Consider the following 19,848-nt stretch of genomic DNA (forward strand, 5'->3'; position numbering starts at 1 on the left):
CCTCTTTGGAACAACATTGTTAAGTCATAACTCCTGAAAAAGAAATTTTGAGACATTGTCTAAGTCACCCCCTCCTTGATATTATGAAGATTTCCATGCTAAGAAAAATAGCCCCATCTTCTCTCAACTCATGAAGACCATTATAGTAGGCTTAATAATAATGGAAATAGCAATAGGCTATCATCATGGTTTTGTACTTATATGGCATTGTTCCTTTGAGAATTTCTAAGAGTTCAAGAACATATGAAAAGAATAAAAACAATGGGTTGTAGCTTGTAAATGAGGACAAGTCAATTAAGCAACCACATACATATTTTTTCCTTCATCACTTTGCTTCTTACCTGACCTTCCCCTATGAGAAACAGAAAGAATTCTAATTTAATTTTGAATGAATTAAATCAGCCATCCCCTCAGCTCACTTAGCACATATTGTTAATCCACATGGTTTTAGCAGAGGTGTTGGCTCCCAGTGGTGATTGTTGCCATCTCTTCAGACTAATCCTGTATGAAGTTTGGGATTATAGAATTTGGGGGAAATGTGGGAAGTGATGCAATCCTAAAGGTATCTCAATCCAGGATTGGTTTTCTTGTATATAAAGTAAGAAGCACCTAAATGATGTAATTTGAGAGTTTCAAAGGCTTTCTGACTCCCAAACCTCAATCCTACTGACCTGAAATCCCTACTTTGTTAGTTTTGTTTTCTTCTGGGGATGTGGGGGGGAGTTAAAATGAAAAGGTCTCTGTTAAAGATAGAAATAGGCATATGAATTTTTCTTTGGATTAAAGTGAAAATTCCCCAGTTAAAATGCCAATACTGGCAAGGAGTAGTGACACGTTAGTTATGCCTCCAGGAAGAAGGTAGTGAGAAGGCTGGGACTTTGGATATTCAAATCCTTTTTCGGTTGACTATTATAATCCCAGTAGTGATCATTACCATAGAATATGGTCCCCAACTCCTTTCCAGGGTTCTTGACGCAGGTCAGTGGCTTAGGCCCAGTGTTAGCTGGAGAATTTCTTTTGCCTATTTGATTCAAAGCAGATTATGTAGCTTCTTTGGCCCCTTTCCTTTAGCCTGAACACACAGAGCTTAGAGCCTCAAGGTCCTACTACTTTGACAAAGGCAAGAGAAAGACAAGCCTTTAAAAATGTGTCAAGGGGAAAGAGAGTCCCTCGCCTCCCCTAAACCTTCCACTCCAAGTCTGCTTTCCTCTGGGTCCCACTCTGGCTCTCCCGTGGGACTTCAATAGCCTTACGGGGAAGAATAAAAGTAGAGAATCAGAAAAGAACATGTAAAAAGAGAAGCAAAGCCAAAAGAGGAAAATACTAAGAAGTCCCAGGTCAAGGAAGCATTGCAAACAGCAGCAGCAGCTTTCCGTAATCCAACACCTTCTGTAGAAGTGCCGTTAGCTAGCCTTGCCTTGACCTACATCACTGCTTCCCTTCCCCAGTCCTGGGTGGAATGGGATTATGGTTGAGTGGTGGGGAAAGGCTTTAACTCCCCGAAGGTGTTAGAAAATGTAATTGATATTATACCACTCACTATTATCAATAGTTAGTTTATTCTATTGGCCCAAGCAGTCAAATGGCTGCAAGTGAATTGAGAAACACTGAATAGGCAAGCTGAGACAAGAAGGATTTGAAATGGCGAGGCAATTGAGCTCTTGAAGAAATGAGTCACAAGAAGATGGGGGAGAAGCTCAAACCATCAGGAGGCAATATGGTGCACTGGGTGCCTGGAAGGGGATGAGGTACTGACAATGGATTTCATTCAATTAATAAATTCACTAGACTTGGTGTGACAAATGGGTCTGGGGCTCCCAAACAAAGAGAATATTCTGTTGTTGATGACCTCTGTAGCCATTCCCCTATGGATAGTGAAAATTGGTTTCTAATCTAGAGACTGTACTTTCACGACTAGTATCTTTATCCTATACTTCCTCCGGTCTGTATCCATCTGTAGATAGGTATTTTAAAGGTCTTCTCCTCACTTCTCCACCCAGACCAGCTTGAGTTCTTGCTGTATATTTCATTGATCAAGTGAGGAGATAAGCCTCTTCTTGTTGGCTTCTTTCTTATATTCACTCCAGCCCCTGACATCAGGGCTGGCAATACTTCTGGTTTCTCCTTCATGGACGTCACTCTGATCCAGCTAATGTTTTGTAGGCACTGTTTGCCTGCCTGGAAAAATTTTCCTAAGCCATTCTCTTCATTGTGAAGCATTCCTAGTTGATCTACCTCTGGGGAAAGATTTTCTTTCTAGCTGATTATAGTTCTTCAATCTGGTCCTGCTACATTCTCATTCTGAACTTCAATAGCATTCTTTTTTCTTTATGCCTGCCATTGTCGTTACCCCTTTGACTACGTGCTGGAAGAATTGTCATTTTCTCTTCATAAACACTCATGGTTTCTTTTTTCTCTTGTGTGATAGAATCATCATTCAGAATATAGACATCTCAAAAACCCTTTTTTATATTTGATAAGAAAGTATATTATGATATAATATATACACCCTCATAAATGGAACCAGCTGTAACTTGGGGCACAATTCCTATGGAAATAAGCCACGTTAAGAAAACTCAATCAAAATTGTACCTGACATGGCCTGAGGGTGCCAATGTCATTATTTGTCAATAACAAAAGTATTCTGTTATTTGTCATTTCCTTCTTCTATCCACCATCCCAAGTTTGAGTACCTGAGATTGACTGGAATGGCAAAACTAGTTCTATGTGGCATGTTTTTATTCATCATTAAGCATCTATCCTATAAGTGTAACATATATATATATATATATATATACACACACATATCCTATGTATAACCACTGATTTTTTTCTTACTGCTATTTATGTAATGACTTTATACCACATGCATTTTCACATTACACTTAAATCCTTTTTGGAACAAAGCAAAAATTATTTGGTGAACTTTAGTGCAAATATTCTTTTATTCTCCTGTCTTTTGTCCCTTCTCTCTTTCTAGGGTTCAACATTTCCTTAGTCAGTCTTGATTTCTTGATCTGACCATCACCATAACCTATAATTGGAGTAAAATGATCTAGGTACAAGACCCAATTCTACATTTAGCAGCTGTAGCCCTAGAAAGTTTCTTAGCTATACTTACTGATCCATACTCTCCCCTCAATAAACACTCCTTGATTCATGAATTGTAAAATGTGATTGTCACCATCATGACTTGATTTTTTTCCAACATGTAGCAATGACAATGCATGTCTTACAAAGTAGGATTTCTAGGAAACCTCTTCTTTCTGGCTTAAACATTTTCCCATGGTTCCAAGTGTAATATCATTAATCAAATAAGCATGTAAAAAAATTTAGATGGGGACAAATGATAATTTAATTAAAATAAATAAGCAAACACATAGATAAGGAGAACAGATTGGTGGTTACCAGAGAGGAAGATGTTGGGAGGAGAGCGAAAGGGGTAAAGAGGTACATATGTATGGTGAAGGATAAAAACTAGACTACTGGTGGTAAATACAATGCAGTCTACACAGAAACTGAAATATAATAATGTACACCTGAAATTTATACAATGTTATAAGCCAATATAACCTCAATAAAATAATATTGTAAAATATCCTTTTCGGGGCTGGCCCAGTGGCATAATGGTTAAGTTTGTGTTCTCCCTTTCAGCAGCCTGGGGTTTGCAGGTTCAAATCCTGGATGCGGACCTACACACCATTCATCAAGCCATGCTGTGGCAATGTCCCACGTACAAAACAGAGGCAGAGGTGCACAGGTGTTAGCTGAGAGCCAATCTTCCTCAGCAAAAAGAGGGAGGTTGGCAACAGGTGTTAGCTCAGGGCAAATCTTCTTCACCAAAAAAAAACAACTTTTTTTTAATTATTAAAAAAAATCCTTTTCTTCCTGAGTGGATGAGGCATTCTAAATAACCACCTCTATTTTGCCTTTTTATTATGTATTTCCCTAAGTACGTGACCTAATTTTCTCTGAACATTAGTCAGCCTTCATTGCTGAAGCAACATGCCACCCATTTTTCCCCAATCAACTCTGATAATGCTTAATGGGCGTGGGAGGAAGGGATTGGTGTCAAAGGGAAAGTCAATGTCCTATTTCCTCCCTCTCAGTCAGCTATGATAGCGCATAATAAGAACTTGAGCTTCAAAGGTTTCGACTGCCAAGGAAAACTATAGAACCTGTGTCATTTGAGTGGGTTAACCATCTCCCCCAAAAGCATTCCAGTAATCTCCTCTTCACCCTCACCCCTCTGATTTATTACAGTATCTTTTGACCTTCTCTCTCTCTTCATAAAAAGCATTAAGTTGCCATTTATATAGCAGAGGCCAGGAGATAAATGTTAAAATTTACAGCAGGCTACCACTTGGGAATGGATTTACATATCTCTCAGGCATGAAATGCCACGAAAGCATGTGGGTTTTGATATCCTTCAGTTGTGTGAGGAGGAATAATAAAAGGACCAAGTCCTAAGAGAAAAATTAAACTTTCCATAGACAGAACATAGTTGCATTTTAAGTAACCACTTTAAAGACACGACTGCTGTTTTGGCAAAAGCTAGTAAGCCACACAAAATTAATTTCATGTTTCATTGACATTACTTTCAGGAATTTCATGTTGACATAACCTATAGAGTAAGGGTGAGATATTGCAGACAATATATTTAATGCTGCTACACCAACACAAGATATTTTAAATCTGAACAGAGACCGGGCTTTGTAAAATAATCATGTTCTGTGTAAAAAAAGAATAAGACTGTAATTTTCACATCAGTTGTCTAAATGCTGATTGCTTCTAGTGCAAAAGTTTAAATCAAATTGTGAATTCTTTTCATGGCTCTTGTGTTGAACATAAGATACATTTCAAGCTATTTCTGATTTTATCTTTCATGTAAATAGTGATGCTTTTATATGATTGATACGTTAAAAGTATCAACTAATGTGTGATTAAGTTGTATGCTAAGCTAATAAGAAGGCACTTATGAACACACACTTCTAAACATTCAACGAAATAGTTGCTTTTCTACAAAACAAAATGTTTTTTCTTATTCACCAGTTGAAGGGAAGGGAGGTTGTTGGCTTTGGCCACTGATACGTCTGTGTGTCCCATAATAGCTCTCTGTCCCCACTTTTTGCATTAGCATCTGTCACCATGGTTCCCTGATCCAAGTGCTGAGAAGCCCATTGCATGGCCAAGGCTCTCTTTGGCTCTGAGGCAACAGGCATTGTTTTTATAATGCACGGTTTCTGTTTCTACCTCCTGGCTTCCAAAGCTGCTTAAAGTCACATATTAGCAATTGGCAGGAGTCAAGCCAGCATTACTGCTGTTCTAAAGGCTTCTCAGCTAGTTTCCATCATCTAAAGGTATGCATCAGCACATCCATTAAGAGTTATTTTCATCCTCTTGGCTTATAATTTGTACCCTTTCAAATATACCATAAAGCTGGGAATTCATTTAGTCTGGCAGAGTTTGGAGACCACTTGATAATACAGGAATCTCAGCATTGGCTAGTTGGTTGGATTTCTTTGTCTCTATATTTCCAAATTTCATAGTGACATTCATTGCTTGAAGCCATGGGAAAATTTTCCTCTTGTGATTTAGTCTTGCCGTGTGTTTTTGCCAATTATTGCCAAAATAATGCTGCATAATAAGCCACTCCAAACTCGGTGTTTTTAAACAACAGTGATTACTCTCACTCACTCATCTGCTGATCAGCTGGGGGTCAGCTAATCTAAGTTGGTATCCACTAGGCACAGCTCCAATTTTCAGATTGCGTCTAGGTCTGCTTCACATGTTTCTCCCATCTTTGAAATGGTGGACTAACCAGGAGATGTTTGTCTCATGGCAATGGCAGAGGCATAAGAGGGGTAAGTGGAAACACACAAAGTCTCTTAAAGACTGTTCTCAGAACTGCTAAATGTCGCTTCTGCCCATATTCCATTGGCCAAATCAAGTCATTTGGCTTAACCCAACGTTCAGGACTGGGAGAGTACATTCTGATTCTAGTGAGTAGAACTACAGAGTCATGTGCCAAAGGACAAGACACAGCAAGGAGTTAGGTATTGGGGCAGACAATTCAATCTACCACACTGTCAATGTCAAGAAAGACATACAAGTCAGCCTGTAGCCACAATTCAAGAGACTAATGGTGGAACATTTGAGAGGGACAATTCCATCAGCAATGAAGAAGGCCACGCAACAGCTTTCACTTGAATTTTACCTTTAGCTTGCTGTCATGCTAGAGTCTCACAGCCTCTGAGGGCATACTGATGGATTTCAAAGCGGAATTCTAGTTTTTTGCTAGTTAATGCAAGGTTACATAGAACGTTGATGGTTACTGTCAGTGGTATCTCTGGCCCTAGGTTGACTAATATAGAAAAGGGAGGATTTTGTAGACTTTTATAAATTTCTTTAGAGGAAAGACTCTGAGGCAGAAGTGATGCTATGCCAGTAAGAAAACTGGCAGCTTCTGCTGCCTCTTTCTTGGATCCCAGCTGCTATTCAAGCAGTGTATCCTGCTGTTGGAGACACCACTTGGAAGGACCAAGTTGGGTTGGGGTGATGAGGGAGAGTCTATGTGGAGGATGGTTGAGGAACCCAGCCAATAGCAAGAGCCTGGACCCAGATATGTCACCCTAGTTGAGTTGACTCAGCCTGCTCCCAGCTGTTCAAACCATCCTAACTGAGTTGCTTCATATATGAGGGAAGAGAACATCATGGATATTCTAGCCCCAGCAAACAACACATGAGGCAGAGATGAACCATTCCTGCTGAATTCCTAATCTCATCTGAATTCCTGATCTACAGAATTGTGAGAAATCATAAACTTGTTATTGTTTTAAGCCACTAAGTTTTGGGATAGTTTGTTAGGCAGCACTAGATAATTGAAACAGTGACCTTTGTGAGAATTTCTCCAAAAAGTGGAATTCTTATTTGGCCTTTATCATTTTGCCATTTTGGACATTCTTTCTAGGGAACATGGCATTTTTATCACAGAGAATGTGAGTGGCAGTGAAAAGACTCATTTCTTGTTATTGGATGAATTTGGAGAGGGAAGAGCTATGTTATTCTTTTGCGACTAAATGTTGTTTACTTTCGAGGCCAAAACCTACAACTGGATTACCTAAAGCAAGTGATTCAATAAATTAATGTATTAGCTGGTTTTCTGCCAGAAAATTAAGCCGGGTCAAGGGAACACTACCTATTGTAGGCTCTAGGGGAGAATCCATTTCCTGCTCATTTGGGCTGTTGGCAGAATTCAGTATCTTGTAGAATCGAGATCCAGATTTTCTTGCTGACTAAACTAGAAGTTCCCAGCTTCTAGATGCCATTTGAATCCCTTGGTTCCTTACTACTATCCTCCAGCAATGGCAGGTCATGTCCCTCTCACACTTCAAATCTCTCCTCCTTCTACTTCAGTCTCATTTTCTGACCCACTTCCTGCCTTCCTCTTGTGCTTTTAAGAGCTCATACGATTAGATTGGGCCCACCTGAAAAATCCAGCTTAATCTCTCTATGTTAAGGTCTGCTGATTAGTAACCTTAATTCCAACTGCAACTTGAATTCTCCTTTGCTGTACAACATAACATAGTCACAGGTTCCGGGGACTAGGACATAGATGTATTTGGGGGTCAATTATTCTGTCTACTACGGCAAGAGGTCTGCCTTACTCAATTGCAAGAAGCTCCTTTTACATCGTGGTATATATAATAGCACTCTCAGGAGTTGTGCAATGTGCGGCCTGTGTAGCAATATGTGGCAGCTCTTAGGAACATATTAGAACAGAGGTGAGGCAGATTACATACCCAGGGCTCCATTTCTGCATCACTGATCCTTCCAATCTCAAACTGGCAAGTTACTACCTTCGTCCCAATCCAGAGCAGGACTTCTCCTTCCCCTCCTTCTCTCTGTTAACCCAAGAGGAAGATTTTCTCTTAGACACAAATAAACAAAGGAAGTTTTTAAAGGACGTATTTAAAATAGGAATAATTTTTTTTTACTTACAGAAAGAAAAATTTTAGGATAGATTATTTAGCAAGGAAAGGCTTCTGGGCAACTGCATAGATCCTTCAGCTCAGTCTCAAGCCTGGTATTCCTCTCACAGCATCCTGAGTGCATTTTAGCAAAGCTCACTAAATTGTCTTCCACTGTCCAGCTGAGTCAGCCTTTCTTATGTGTCACCAGCTATGACCTAGCCCAGGAGACAGCTACCATCTTGTCCTCTTTCACTTTATGATAACATTATTCATGATTATTAGTTACCTCACAATCTAATTATGAACCCATGAGCTTGACTTGAGGAAGATTGGTATAGTTCAGTGTTTCTCAACTTTATTTATGTCGTGAAGAATGGTTTTCAAAGATATCTAACGTAAAAAGCCCATGATTTCAAAAGCTCACATGGAGACTTCATGGTTGTTAATTCAGATTCCCTTTTGCCTACCTTTGTAATTCCTGAAACTCTATCATGGAATCCCAAAGCTTCTTTGAGCACAGTTTTGAAAACATCAGTACAGTGGAAAGAGCATTGGACTGGGAGACAGAAAACATTTCTCAATTTTTTCAGCCTTGTGACTTTGAGCCATCCTTCTAACTCTGAGTTTCTCTTCTCATCTAAGTGAGAATTATATCTTTTCCTACCAATTAATAGGACTTTTATGAGCATCAGTCTGCTGCATTTCTGCTCCCCATTTGTACCCCAATGTTTTAATGATGTAGGATTATTTGCTCTTCCCTAACACTATACCTATTTTCATGACTCTAGGCCATTGACCAAGCTTTCTTCCATATCTAGAATGAATTTTCCTTCAGTGAAATTAGTACTCTTCTGGCATAAATGACAGCTCATCTGTGAATCATTCTGGCCCAGTCATAATGAAGAGATTTTGTGCATGTATTCTTTTTAACCTGTGTTCGTACATATTTTGCATAAAAACGTATTATAGCATGTCTGAGTTTCCAAAAACTCAAGAAAATGTGAAATTTTTCTCTCTTATGTCTGGTATCTAATGTAGTCCTTAGCACAAAATAGGTTCCCAGTAATTGTTTTTTGAGTGAATGGATCAAAAAATAAACATGCAAAACTGGTGCAGCCTCTATGGAAAATGGTATGGAGATTCCTTGAAGAATTAAAAATAGAGATGCCCTATGATCCAGCTATCCCACTACTGGGAATCTATCCAACGAACCTGAAATCAACAATCCAAAGAGGCTTATGCACCCCTATGTTCATTGCAGCATTATTCACTATAGCCAAGAAGTGGAAGCAACCTAAGTGTCCCTCGACTGATGATTGGATCAAGAAAATGTGGTATGTATATACAACAGAATACTACACAGCCATAAAAAAAGACAAAATCGTCCCATTTGCAACAACATGGATGGACCTGGAGGGTATTATGTTAAGTGAAGTAATCCAGAAAGACAAAGACAAACATTGTAAGATCTCACTCATATGTGGATTATAAACCAACACATGGACAGAGAAAACTGTATTGTGGTTACCAGGGGCAATGGGGGTGGGGGGTGGGCACAAGGGGTGAAAGGAGACATATATAGTGATGGACAAACAAAAATGGACAACCCAAAAGTTTACAATGTTAAAAACTATTAAAACATCAATAAAAAAATTAAAAAAATTAAAAAATAAACATGCAAGATATTTATTATTATTATGCTGGTTATTTCTGTGTGAAGACTATACTTTCTCCCCCAAATACTTGCCTTAGGCTCCCCCAACCTTTTGTTACATTAACCTACCAATACTTTACTCACATCAAAAGCATTGGTGGTGATGTGCAAGGCAAAGAAAAGTTAGTAAGAGAAAAGGAGAATTTGTACATCTCAGAGCTAACATTTCAAAATTCCCACTACCCTTATCTGTTCTTCCAAATCCCCTCTTTCCCATATTTTCACTAGTGGTTCTGCTGTAACATATTTCTCCTTCATCCAAACCCATTTATCAAAATATTTCTTCTGGGTATAAAAAACTTTCATAAGTCAAGTCCAATTTTCTCCATCAAACTATATTTTTACATTAATAGAAAAAAATCACAATAATATTTTTTACTTTTTTTAGTTCCTGTATTTTGTTTCTTCTTTGGCTCTGTTTTCAATTACCACCTATGTCTATATTTGTGTATGTATATCTTAGAATATTCTGAGTTGATTCCATTGATACCATCCCCTCTTGTTCACACCCATCGGCTCAAGTTACCAGTCCTGTGTACTTCATACTTCTCAGAGTAAGAACTGCTGAACTACCTGTTAAGATAACTACAAAAGTAACAGATCCAGGGCACACTTTACAAAGGCACCATATTCCATATCTTAGAACACAACATTTTCTCATTTACATATAAGTAATTTTTCTGGGGTAGGGCTTTCCTTTTAACTGGTCTGAGAAAAAAACACCAGAATTTATAAGAAATGCAAAGTGTAATATTTAATTTGAAGCGGTAATTTTGGTAACAGAAAAAAATTATTTGTATTGTATTCCAATTGATTTTTTGTTATCAAATTATAAATTGATTGTTTTCTTATTACGCGTTGAACTCAACTTAGATACTTGTTCTGCAGCATAGAATTTTAAAATAGACTGTACTAAGAACAAAAAACTCAACTTATCTCTGGAATGAGAAGTCCCCCTCCCCCCATGTAAAAATAATTCACTAATTTATTAATTTATGTATTTACTTATTCACTTGTATTTTTAACACTAAATATCCATTCGACATTTTTGTGTGCCCAGAATTGTGCTACCACTGGGTATACAGTTGCCAATAAGCAGGTTTCTTGATATCGGAAAGCTTATATCTTAGTGAGGGAGACAGATGCATACCAAAGAAGCACAACTAAGTCAACTGTGCACCGTGCTACAGAAGAATAGTCAGCCTAGAGTAGGGACACAGAAGAGTGAACAATGAAATCAAGAGGTGGTGATGCCAAGTAACCGTTCACAGAGAAGGGGATGTTTGATCATAACCTTGAAAGATGTCTGGGAGTTCACTAGATGGACAAACAGAAGGATATTCCTGGCAGAGGGAACAATGTCAACAAAGGAATGTAAGTTCTTGGCACAAGAGGTACCTCAGCAAAGCGTATCTTTGATGTCCCATGATATCCTCTTTCATGAAGGATCCAATTCGTCTCAGCCAAGAGTTCTACAGGCTTCACTGGCTAATTTTGGAGGCATAGGAATGACAGCTCCAAAATCAAGTTGTTGTAAAAAGCTTGGATTTTAATAATAAACATATCAGAGTCTAATTCTACTGCTACTCCTTACTAACCATAATGTATTTGGCAAATAATGTAACTTCCAGAGATTCACTGTCTTAGTCTGTTCAGGCTGCTATAACAGAATACCATAAAATGGTGGCTTATAAACAACAGAAACTCATTTCTCACAGCTCTGGAGGCTGGGAAGTCCAAGATCAAGGCACCGGCAGATTTGGTGTCTAGCAAGAGCCTGCTGCTGGTTCATAGATGACCATCTTCTTGCTGTGTCCACACACGGTGGAAGAGACAAAAGAGCTCTCTGGGGTCTCTTTTATAAGGGCACTAATCCCATTCGTGACAGTTCCGTCCTTATGACCTAATCCCTTCCCAAAGGTCCAGCATCCTCATACTATCACATTAGGAGGTTAGGATTTTGATATACAAATTTGGAGTGGGGGCACAAATATTCAGTTCACTTTCATCATTCATGACCTGAGAGTAATGATACCTACTTCATTGTATTGTATGAGGATTAAAATAGATAATTCATAGAAAATATTTAGGACACTATCTAGCAAAGGTATGTACTCAAAAAAATGGTTCATTTTATTACTAGTACTGATAGCACTACCAATGCTATTACTGTTATTAATATTACAACTACTGATAAGAATAATAGCTACTAATTTTTTAGTCCTACAGGCCAGTAATAGAACTATGTCCTTTATAGGCATTAGCGATTTTACTTGCCTTATCTATTATTATTATTCATACCACTACTATTATCATAAAAATCATTATAATATCAAAGTTTCCATAAAGGTTCATTTCTCATCACAATGCACAACCTACATATAACAAATCAATTTGGAGGAAATTGGGAACAATGTTGCTTTTCTCTTACTTGGTTGTGCTTTTACAACTGTATCCATTAGAAAAAACTGCCAAAATAACACTAACTTTCTTAGGTATAGAATTATGTTTATTTCCTAGGGCTGCTGTAACAAATTACAACAAACTTAGTGACTTAATGCAAATTTATTCTTTTACGGTTCTGGAGGTCAGAATCTAGACTCAAGGTGTCAACAGGGCTGGTTCCTTCTGGATGCTCCAGAGGAGAATCCGTTCCTTACCACTCTCGTCTTCTAGATGCTGCTAGCATTCCTTGGCTTGTGATTACATCACTCCAATCTCTGCTTCCATCATCTCATTGCCGTCTCCACCCTTAATTGCCTCTCTTAAGGCACCCTTGTGTTTACATTGGGCCCACTTAAATAATCAAGGGTAATCTCCCCATTTTAAGATGCTTAACTTAATCACATCTGCAAAGTGCCCTTTTATCATACAAGGTAACGTATTCAGAGGTTCTGGGGATTAGAATATCGACATCTTAGGGAGTCCATTATTATGTGTACCACAAAGATTGTCAGAAATGGTGTTAAATTATTCAGGGAATAATAACACTTGAGAAAAGCTTGTGGTAAAATTGTGATATAGAAAATACCTATATAGTATAGAATATTATCTAACCTGTGAAATATTTTCTCCAAATGCTTTTGTTTCTTGTAATTTATTTGATTAGAGCAGGAGCCTATGGTGGATCATCCAGCAAGTGGATCATATGCCCTTGGGGCTCTCGCCTTAACTGGCCATTAGCTATATGGCTGCTGTACCTTTATCTAGGCAATATATTCACCTACTCACACCACAGAGGCTGTTCCAGTTCTTTTCTGTATGTGGGGGCTGTGGCTGATCAAGATCATGAAAAGTGGGGTGCAGAGATTAGCAAACCATGGCACACAAAACAAATCTGTCCCTTCACTTCTTTTTGTCAAGTTTTATGAACACAACCACTCCCATATGTTTCTATGTTGTCATGGCTGCCTTTATACAACAATGGCCAAGTTGGGTAGTTGCAACAGACACTGTACGGTCCACAAAACCTAAAATATTTATTAATTTTCTGTTTACTGAAAACATTCACCAACCCTTGGGCTAGAGAACGGACTTTGGAATTAAAAAAGACATGAGTGTGAATTCAGCTCTGCCACACTCCAGCTGTTTGACCTTGGGCATGCTACTAGTAGGGGACATTTGTAGTTACTTGACCTTCTAGCATCTTTTTGCTATTGTTATTTTGGTAATACTCCACTCAAATTTTCTGGAGGGACCACTTCTTCCTCATTCTCATTCTATGTGGTTTGGATAGAACTGGCCCTACCCTCAATTTCAAGCGTAAGCATGAAACCCAGGCCCTAAGCCAGAGGGATCATTTAGGAATTTGATCAGGGAGGAACATGTAATTCAACATGGACCAATATCAGCCAGGGACAAGTGCATACTATTGAGGCAAGAAAAGATCTAGAGCTGTTGGTTACCATTTTGCCTTCATGTGGAACTTGGGAATAAGACCAAACATAGAGAAAAGAATAAATAAGAAATAGAGAAAAATCTGAGGTCTGATGATATTATTTGCAACCCAGAATGAAACCATACATGAAGCCAGCCTTGCCCATGGAGTTTTCAGTTATAGGGACCAAAACATTCTGTTTTTGCTTAAGTCAGTCTACGTTTTGTTGTCTGTCATTTGCAACGAAAAGAGTCCTAACTGATATAATACCTAACTTTGCTGAGACTGTTACTTCATCTTTAAAAATTAGAGTGAAAATATCTACCTCAATATTTTTTGTGACAACTAATTGAGATCATATACTCGGCACATGATAAAAATCCAGTCAGTGGTAACTACCATTATCATCATTTCATCATCATTAATATTGAAGATTGACCTGTAGTTGCTTCCTTTCAGTAAATTGTGAAAAATGTAACACATCTGAACTCTACCCTTAATGTGGAAAGTTTAGTAACTCCGTAACTCCATATCTTAGATTCTTTATTTGTAAAATAGGGACAATCGTTGGTCTTTCTTTCAGACAGTGTTTTGAAAATCAAGTGATACCTTGGATGTAATCATTTTTAATAGTATAAAAGTTCATATTAATCTTTGCAATAAATCTTTGCAATAATCTTTGCAATAAATGTGTACATAAACTGATTAGACCAAATTAGACAGAATTGGATTAGACCAAATCTCCAAGTGTAAATGGCTATATATTAACTTTACTCAGTTGTCTGACCCCACATGAAGGTCAGAGGTGTCCTGGAAAAAGAGGTTTGTACCTTGCCTGGCCCTGTCACTAACAGGACCTCTTGGTGACACTCATATTGAGTTTTATGCACTGGGTCACCCCTGCTGCCCTAAATCAGGATATTATCTCACCCTGTGTGAGCCATGGAGAGACATCAACATCACTATTTGTCCAAAGAACCAGGATTTTAGAGCCAGGAGGACTGGGTTTCAGGTCTTCTACCACAATATCCCTATGCGATATAGGGAAGGTTACTTAATCTCTCTGGGCCTCAGTTTCCTCAAGTGTACAATGGAGATGGGTAGCTTGTCTATCTCATAGGATTATGGTGAGAAGCAAGGATGATAATAACTATGAGAAAGTTTTAGGAAAAAGTACAATGCAATGTTGTTCTATTAGTTATTATCAAGAACTGAATCCTTTACCGTAGATTTTTAGGAACAGAAATCTTTTTACATCCACAATTTACACAAATAACAGGGATTTGTTGTTTCACTCTGTTTGAGTCAGCAGCTGAATAGTGTCTGTGCTTTGCCAAGTTTAAAAATAGATGCTAGTCTTCTACTTAACACAGGGTTCAAGAAAATTTAGGTTTGGCAATGGGTACCACTTGCATGTATTCCCATTTCTAGTTTAGAGGCCTTCTTAAGACTCTTTAGAAAAATTTTGAGCAGAGACTAGTCTTACAAAACAACATTTGATGAGTTGGAGTAAATGAATTAGAAACATATGGATTAAATTTCCCTGAAAATACATCACGGTTGAAAAATTAAGGGGGAAAAAGCACTTAACTTTATCCAAATACGTAAAGGCAAGCTTGGGAAACTTGACCAACTCAAAACCCCACTGCATTTTTGCACCATATTTTGGCAGGCTTTTGGGCTTCCTCACCATTGATTTTTTTTGTATTGTTAACCAATTTTTCCCTTTACGATGCAGGAATTTACAATGACAACATTTCTTTCTCCAGGATTCTTAGATTCTTTCTCCAGGAATCTCTAAAGTGTATACATGAGAAACCTAATCCACCTATCATGAATATTATGTGTGTTGAAAAAATATATAGCATGAATTATTTATCTTACAATAAAAATTAATATAATTCAGTGAACAAAATGCACAGCTTACAACAATTTGTACAGACTATCCTGTAACTAATAACTATAGTTGGAGGTATCAACAAAGTGATAGAAAATAGTTATAGTGTTCAGTTTAGCTAAGTCTCTCTGTGACAGCTTTAGTAGCTCACTATTCATTCAAAAATTCGAGAAGTGGGTCAATTCAATATTCCAGTGCCAGAATCTCTTCCAGATTTAACATAAGACTCAAACCACTTTAAGCTACCTAGATCTCTTCTCTGTTTTTGTACTGAATCAATAAGAATTTCCCTGATTGTTTATACTCAATAAAAGTGGTGACTACAATCAGCCAATTAAGAGGGATGCCAATGGGTGTGTGTGGGGGGCAAGTGACATTAACCTTTTTTTTTTTTTGGTGAGGAAGATTAGCCCTGAGCTAACATCTGTTGCTAATCCTCCTCTTTTTGCTAAGGAAGATTGGCCCCGGGCTGACATCCGTGCCCATCTTCCTCTACTTTATATGTGGGACACCTGCCACAGCATGGCTTGATAAGCAGTGTGTAGGTCTGAGCCTAGGATCCGAACCCGTGAACCCTGGGCCACCGAAGCAGAGCGTGCGAACTTACCACTACGCCATTGAGCCAGCCCCGACATTAATTTATATTCCAGTTCCATTTTCCAATTCTCCTCACTCAAGTTCACAGTTTCCTACTTTCATCTAAATTCTTCCTTGCTCTTGGAGTTGAGTCAATGGCCTTTTTTTTTTTTTGAATCTATTCCTTTCAGCAACTTGAATGAGTTTCCCACTTAAACTAAGAGTAAACCTATGATATTGGGATGATTAAGCTGAGATGAGGGCATAAAGAGGATCACCATTTATCACATGTCTGAAAATCATCAGTGAAACTACAACTAGAACTTAGGTCTCTCTGCCTTTGTCTTTACTTATATAAACTAGGAAATTGTTTGTTTTGTAACAGGATGGGGTAATGAGTTATTCATCTGACCTTCTACCTGATAAAGCTTTCTCTACCTTCTCCAGATCTCAGGGCTTCCTCTGAACTGCAATAGCCCTTGTCTGAACTCATTTAGCATTTACCTTAACCTGTAAGGTGCTAATGTTCCATGTTCATGTGTCTACCCAATCTACCCATCCAAGTTGAGTATTCTGAAGACAGGAACTGTGTATGCATCACAAAACCCACAGACAAACAATGTACGTGGTGTGCATTTGAGATACAGCTTTATCATTATTCCTTTGATTTTTGTCTTGTTAGTAATAGCCAGCTTGTCTGATATATTTTTCACTGTATAGACTTAAAAACATTATAGAGAGTATAAAGTTAATAATTTGAATACACATTCCCGGAGTCAACTACTTTTACCAGAATATTATATAAGCTAGTTCTAGAATACATGTACATGAGGTGTGGCCACATTCAGAAATTCCTTCAACGTTGAACTTTTACAAAGTTTCTTCTTCCTTAGATTATATTGATGTGGGGCGTCCCATAAGCAACATGGCTTTCTTTTAAGAAAGGGTCCAATCTTATTTTATTTTTTTTCTCAAAGTAGGGTTTATTATTTTGGGTTAACTTGATAAATTGTCAGATTCAGTATTGGACAGTTGGGTAATGTATGTTTTATTTTGTTTTAATGTGCTGCATTTATTATAGCCCTCTGTCCTGAACCAAGTGGCCTTTTTATTATTAAAAATCTAATGAAAACATAGTTCACAAAGAACCATTGTTAAAGAATATACTTATCATTTCTTTTTTTTTTTTTCTATTAGGTGGACTTACAAGAGCCTGTTTTTATAGGTCTGAGCATGAATGACAAGCTGTTTGCTTTAGATTTATGTAGAATTTATAATAAAAATGAATCAAATTTATTTTAAAACAAAATCTAAATTAAGTGGATTCATAAGCCATTGTAATAAAAAGTTGATTGAAATCTGAACCTTGACAACTTCTCCATAAGGAACATTTGACATCTTTCAAGTAGACTTGATTTACTGACACAAAGTTTTAAATTAAGTTTAGGCAGGTGAAAAATAACAGGGCTATTTTTAATATTTTTTGTTAGAAAATTCTTTATACCTTCATTATATGTGTTCCAATTTATCTCAATGCATTTTTGTCTTACACCAGCCAACAATCACAACTCATCCATAGCCTTCTTCTAGTTAACAAATCTGGAGATATTTAATAGGTCTCTCTCTTCTCTTTGAGTCCAGATTATCAACAACGAATCATCTTAAACTCTCGCCTCACTCCTATGTATAGAGCTCCCTCATCTTTATTCTGCCTGACATTTACTTCATTATAACTACCTATTATTTAGCCATTCCCTCCTTCCCTTATCTATGACAGTGAAAGACCATAAGTAGGTCTTTTTTTTTTTGGCTGAGGAAGATTCACCCTGAGCTAACATCTGTTGCCTATCTTCCTCCTTTTTTTGCTTGAGGAAGACTAGCCCTGGGCTAACATCTGTGCCAGTCTTCCTCTATTTTGTATGTGGGTTGCCACCACAGCACAGCTGATGATTGGTGCAGGTCGCGCCTGGAATCCGAACTCACAAAGCCAGGCTGCCGAAGCGGAGTGCACTGAACCTAACCACTAGGCCACGGGGCGGCCTTTACTCTTCTTTTCTAATGGTAATGTCTCCACAGTTAATTTTGTTTCTATTCACGTTGGCCTTCAGATGCTTTCTCTTTATCAGCAATTCCCTCTAAATTCTACGGCATCTTAAATTCTCTCTTCCTGCGGAAAGCTTCCCCTGTACCTACAGTTTGCTCAGGTCAGTCCTTAGCAAAAGCAAACAGTGTTTCTGAAATCTGCTACCCCCTCAAAATACACACCCCTCTGTTTCCTTCTAATTCTCAAAGTTCTAACGAAATACCGTGCCTGGCTGCCGCACTTCCCTACTCGCGAGTTTATCCACTGTCCTCAGTCTTTCCCTCTACCACTTGCTTGAAGCTGTTCTCTCATAGGGAACCAGTGGACCCCTAGTTTTTTCTCAGTCCACATCCAGATTTACCTCTTTATAGTACTTTGTAATACTATCTCCCTTTCTAAAAAATGGTTCCTCCAACTTCTGTGCAATGACACTACTCTTGCTCCTCTTCTCTTTTCATCCTCTTCACTCTCTCCTTCACCAGCTGTGTGTCCTCTTCCATTCGCTAAGTGAGAGTCTTCTCCCGGGTTTTGCCCTCTTAGACTTTACATCTATTTTCAATGTCCTTTGCCAGAATTCTTACTGTTATGGCTTTAGAAAGGACCATTGCACAGATGGATCCCTGCTTCATATCAACAGCTTTAACATCTTCTTGGCCTCAGTCCCAAATTTCCATTGTCTCCTGAATATTAATGCCTACATGTCCCATCCTAATCTTCATCTCTATAAGTCTAGGACTAAATCCATCGTTTTTCTCTCCTACACCCCTTCTCCTTTTGTCTTTGCCAGACCTCCTGATGGTGACATAGCTTCCAGAATAAAATCCTTGGTGTCCTCCTTGACTCCTTCTATTTTACCTGCTCTGAGGAGTTGATTAATAAATCCAGTCAATTCCTTCCTTTGACATGTTTCTGAAAGTCTCTCCCTTCTTTCCAAACCTGCTGTACCCTTTACACACATGAAACCTTCCTCCTTCAGTGTCTTTTATCACAGGGCAATTTTCCTAAGATGCACTCTTCTTAACATCTTCTACCCATCAAAGTCCTACCCATATTTATCTTATATGTGCTTCAAAGCTCTACTCACATTTCATCTTTTCCACAGTATTTTTCTTAATCACAGTAGTCAGAAGTGACAGCCTTCTTTACAGCACTTAATTGTAAAACACAAACTTCAATTAACAAATAGGAATATTTCCTTTTATATTTAGAGCAGTATAGATTAGGAAGTGTCTTCACATGAAATCCATCAAGTAACCCTTACTTTGTTTGTGGGTATTGCTTTTTGCACGCATATTTAATCACCTCTGATGTAAACCCTCATGAGGATTAGTACCTTGTATTTCTCCCCACAGTACCACTTGGTGTCTTCCGTAGAGTAAGTGTCCTAAAAGATTAAGCCAATGTGTAAGTGATTGAAGAAAATGGCGGTGTTCCTGAGCATGCACCTGGAAGAAGGCAGCATGAAGTTGGCTACGTTTTTCCCTCTTCTTTACCCAGGCAGCTTCTGCTGCCCATGGTTAGTGTTTGTTTTTGCTTTTAATTCATAAATCAACTCACATTCTAAAATATAATTAAATAATTCTAAACTATAATTAACTATAAAGAGGAAGTATACACACATGTGCTGCTGAAAACACATTTCTAAGGTAAGTTTAGATGAGAACACCAACAGAGACTTTAGCTTGATGTCCTGTGCTAGGTGAGTCCTCATTAGGTCAGGAGAGGGAA

This window comes from Ceratotherium simum, chromosome 36, assembly GCF_057802395.1.
Source record: "Ceratotherium simum simum isolate JZ-2026a chromosome 36, ASM5780239v1, whole genome shotgun sequence".
Lineage (NCBI taxonomy): Eukaryota > Metazoa > Chordata > Mammalia > Perissodactyla > Rhinocerotidae > Ceratotherium > Ceratotherium simum.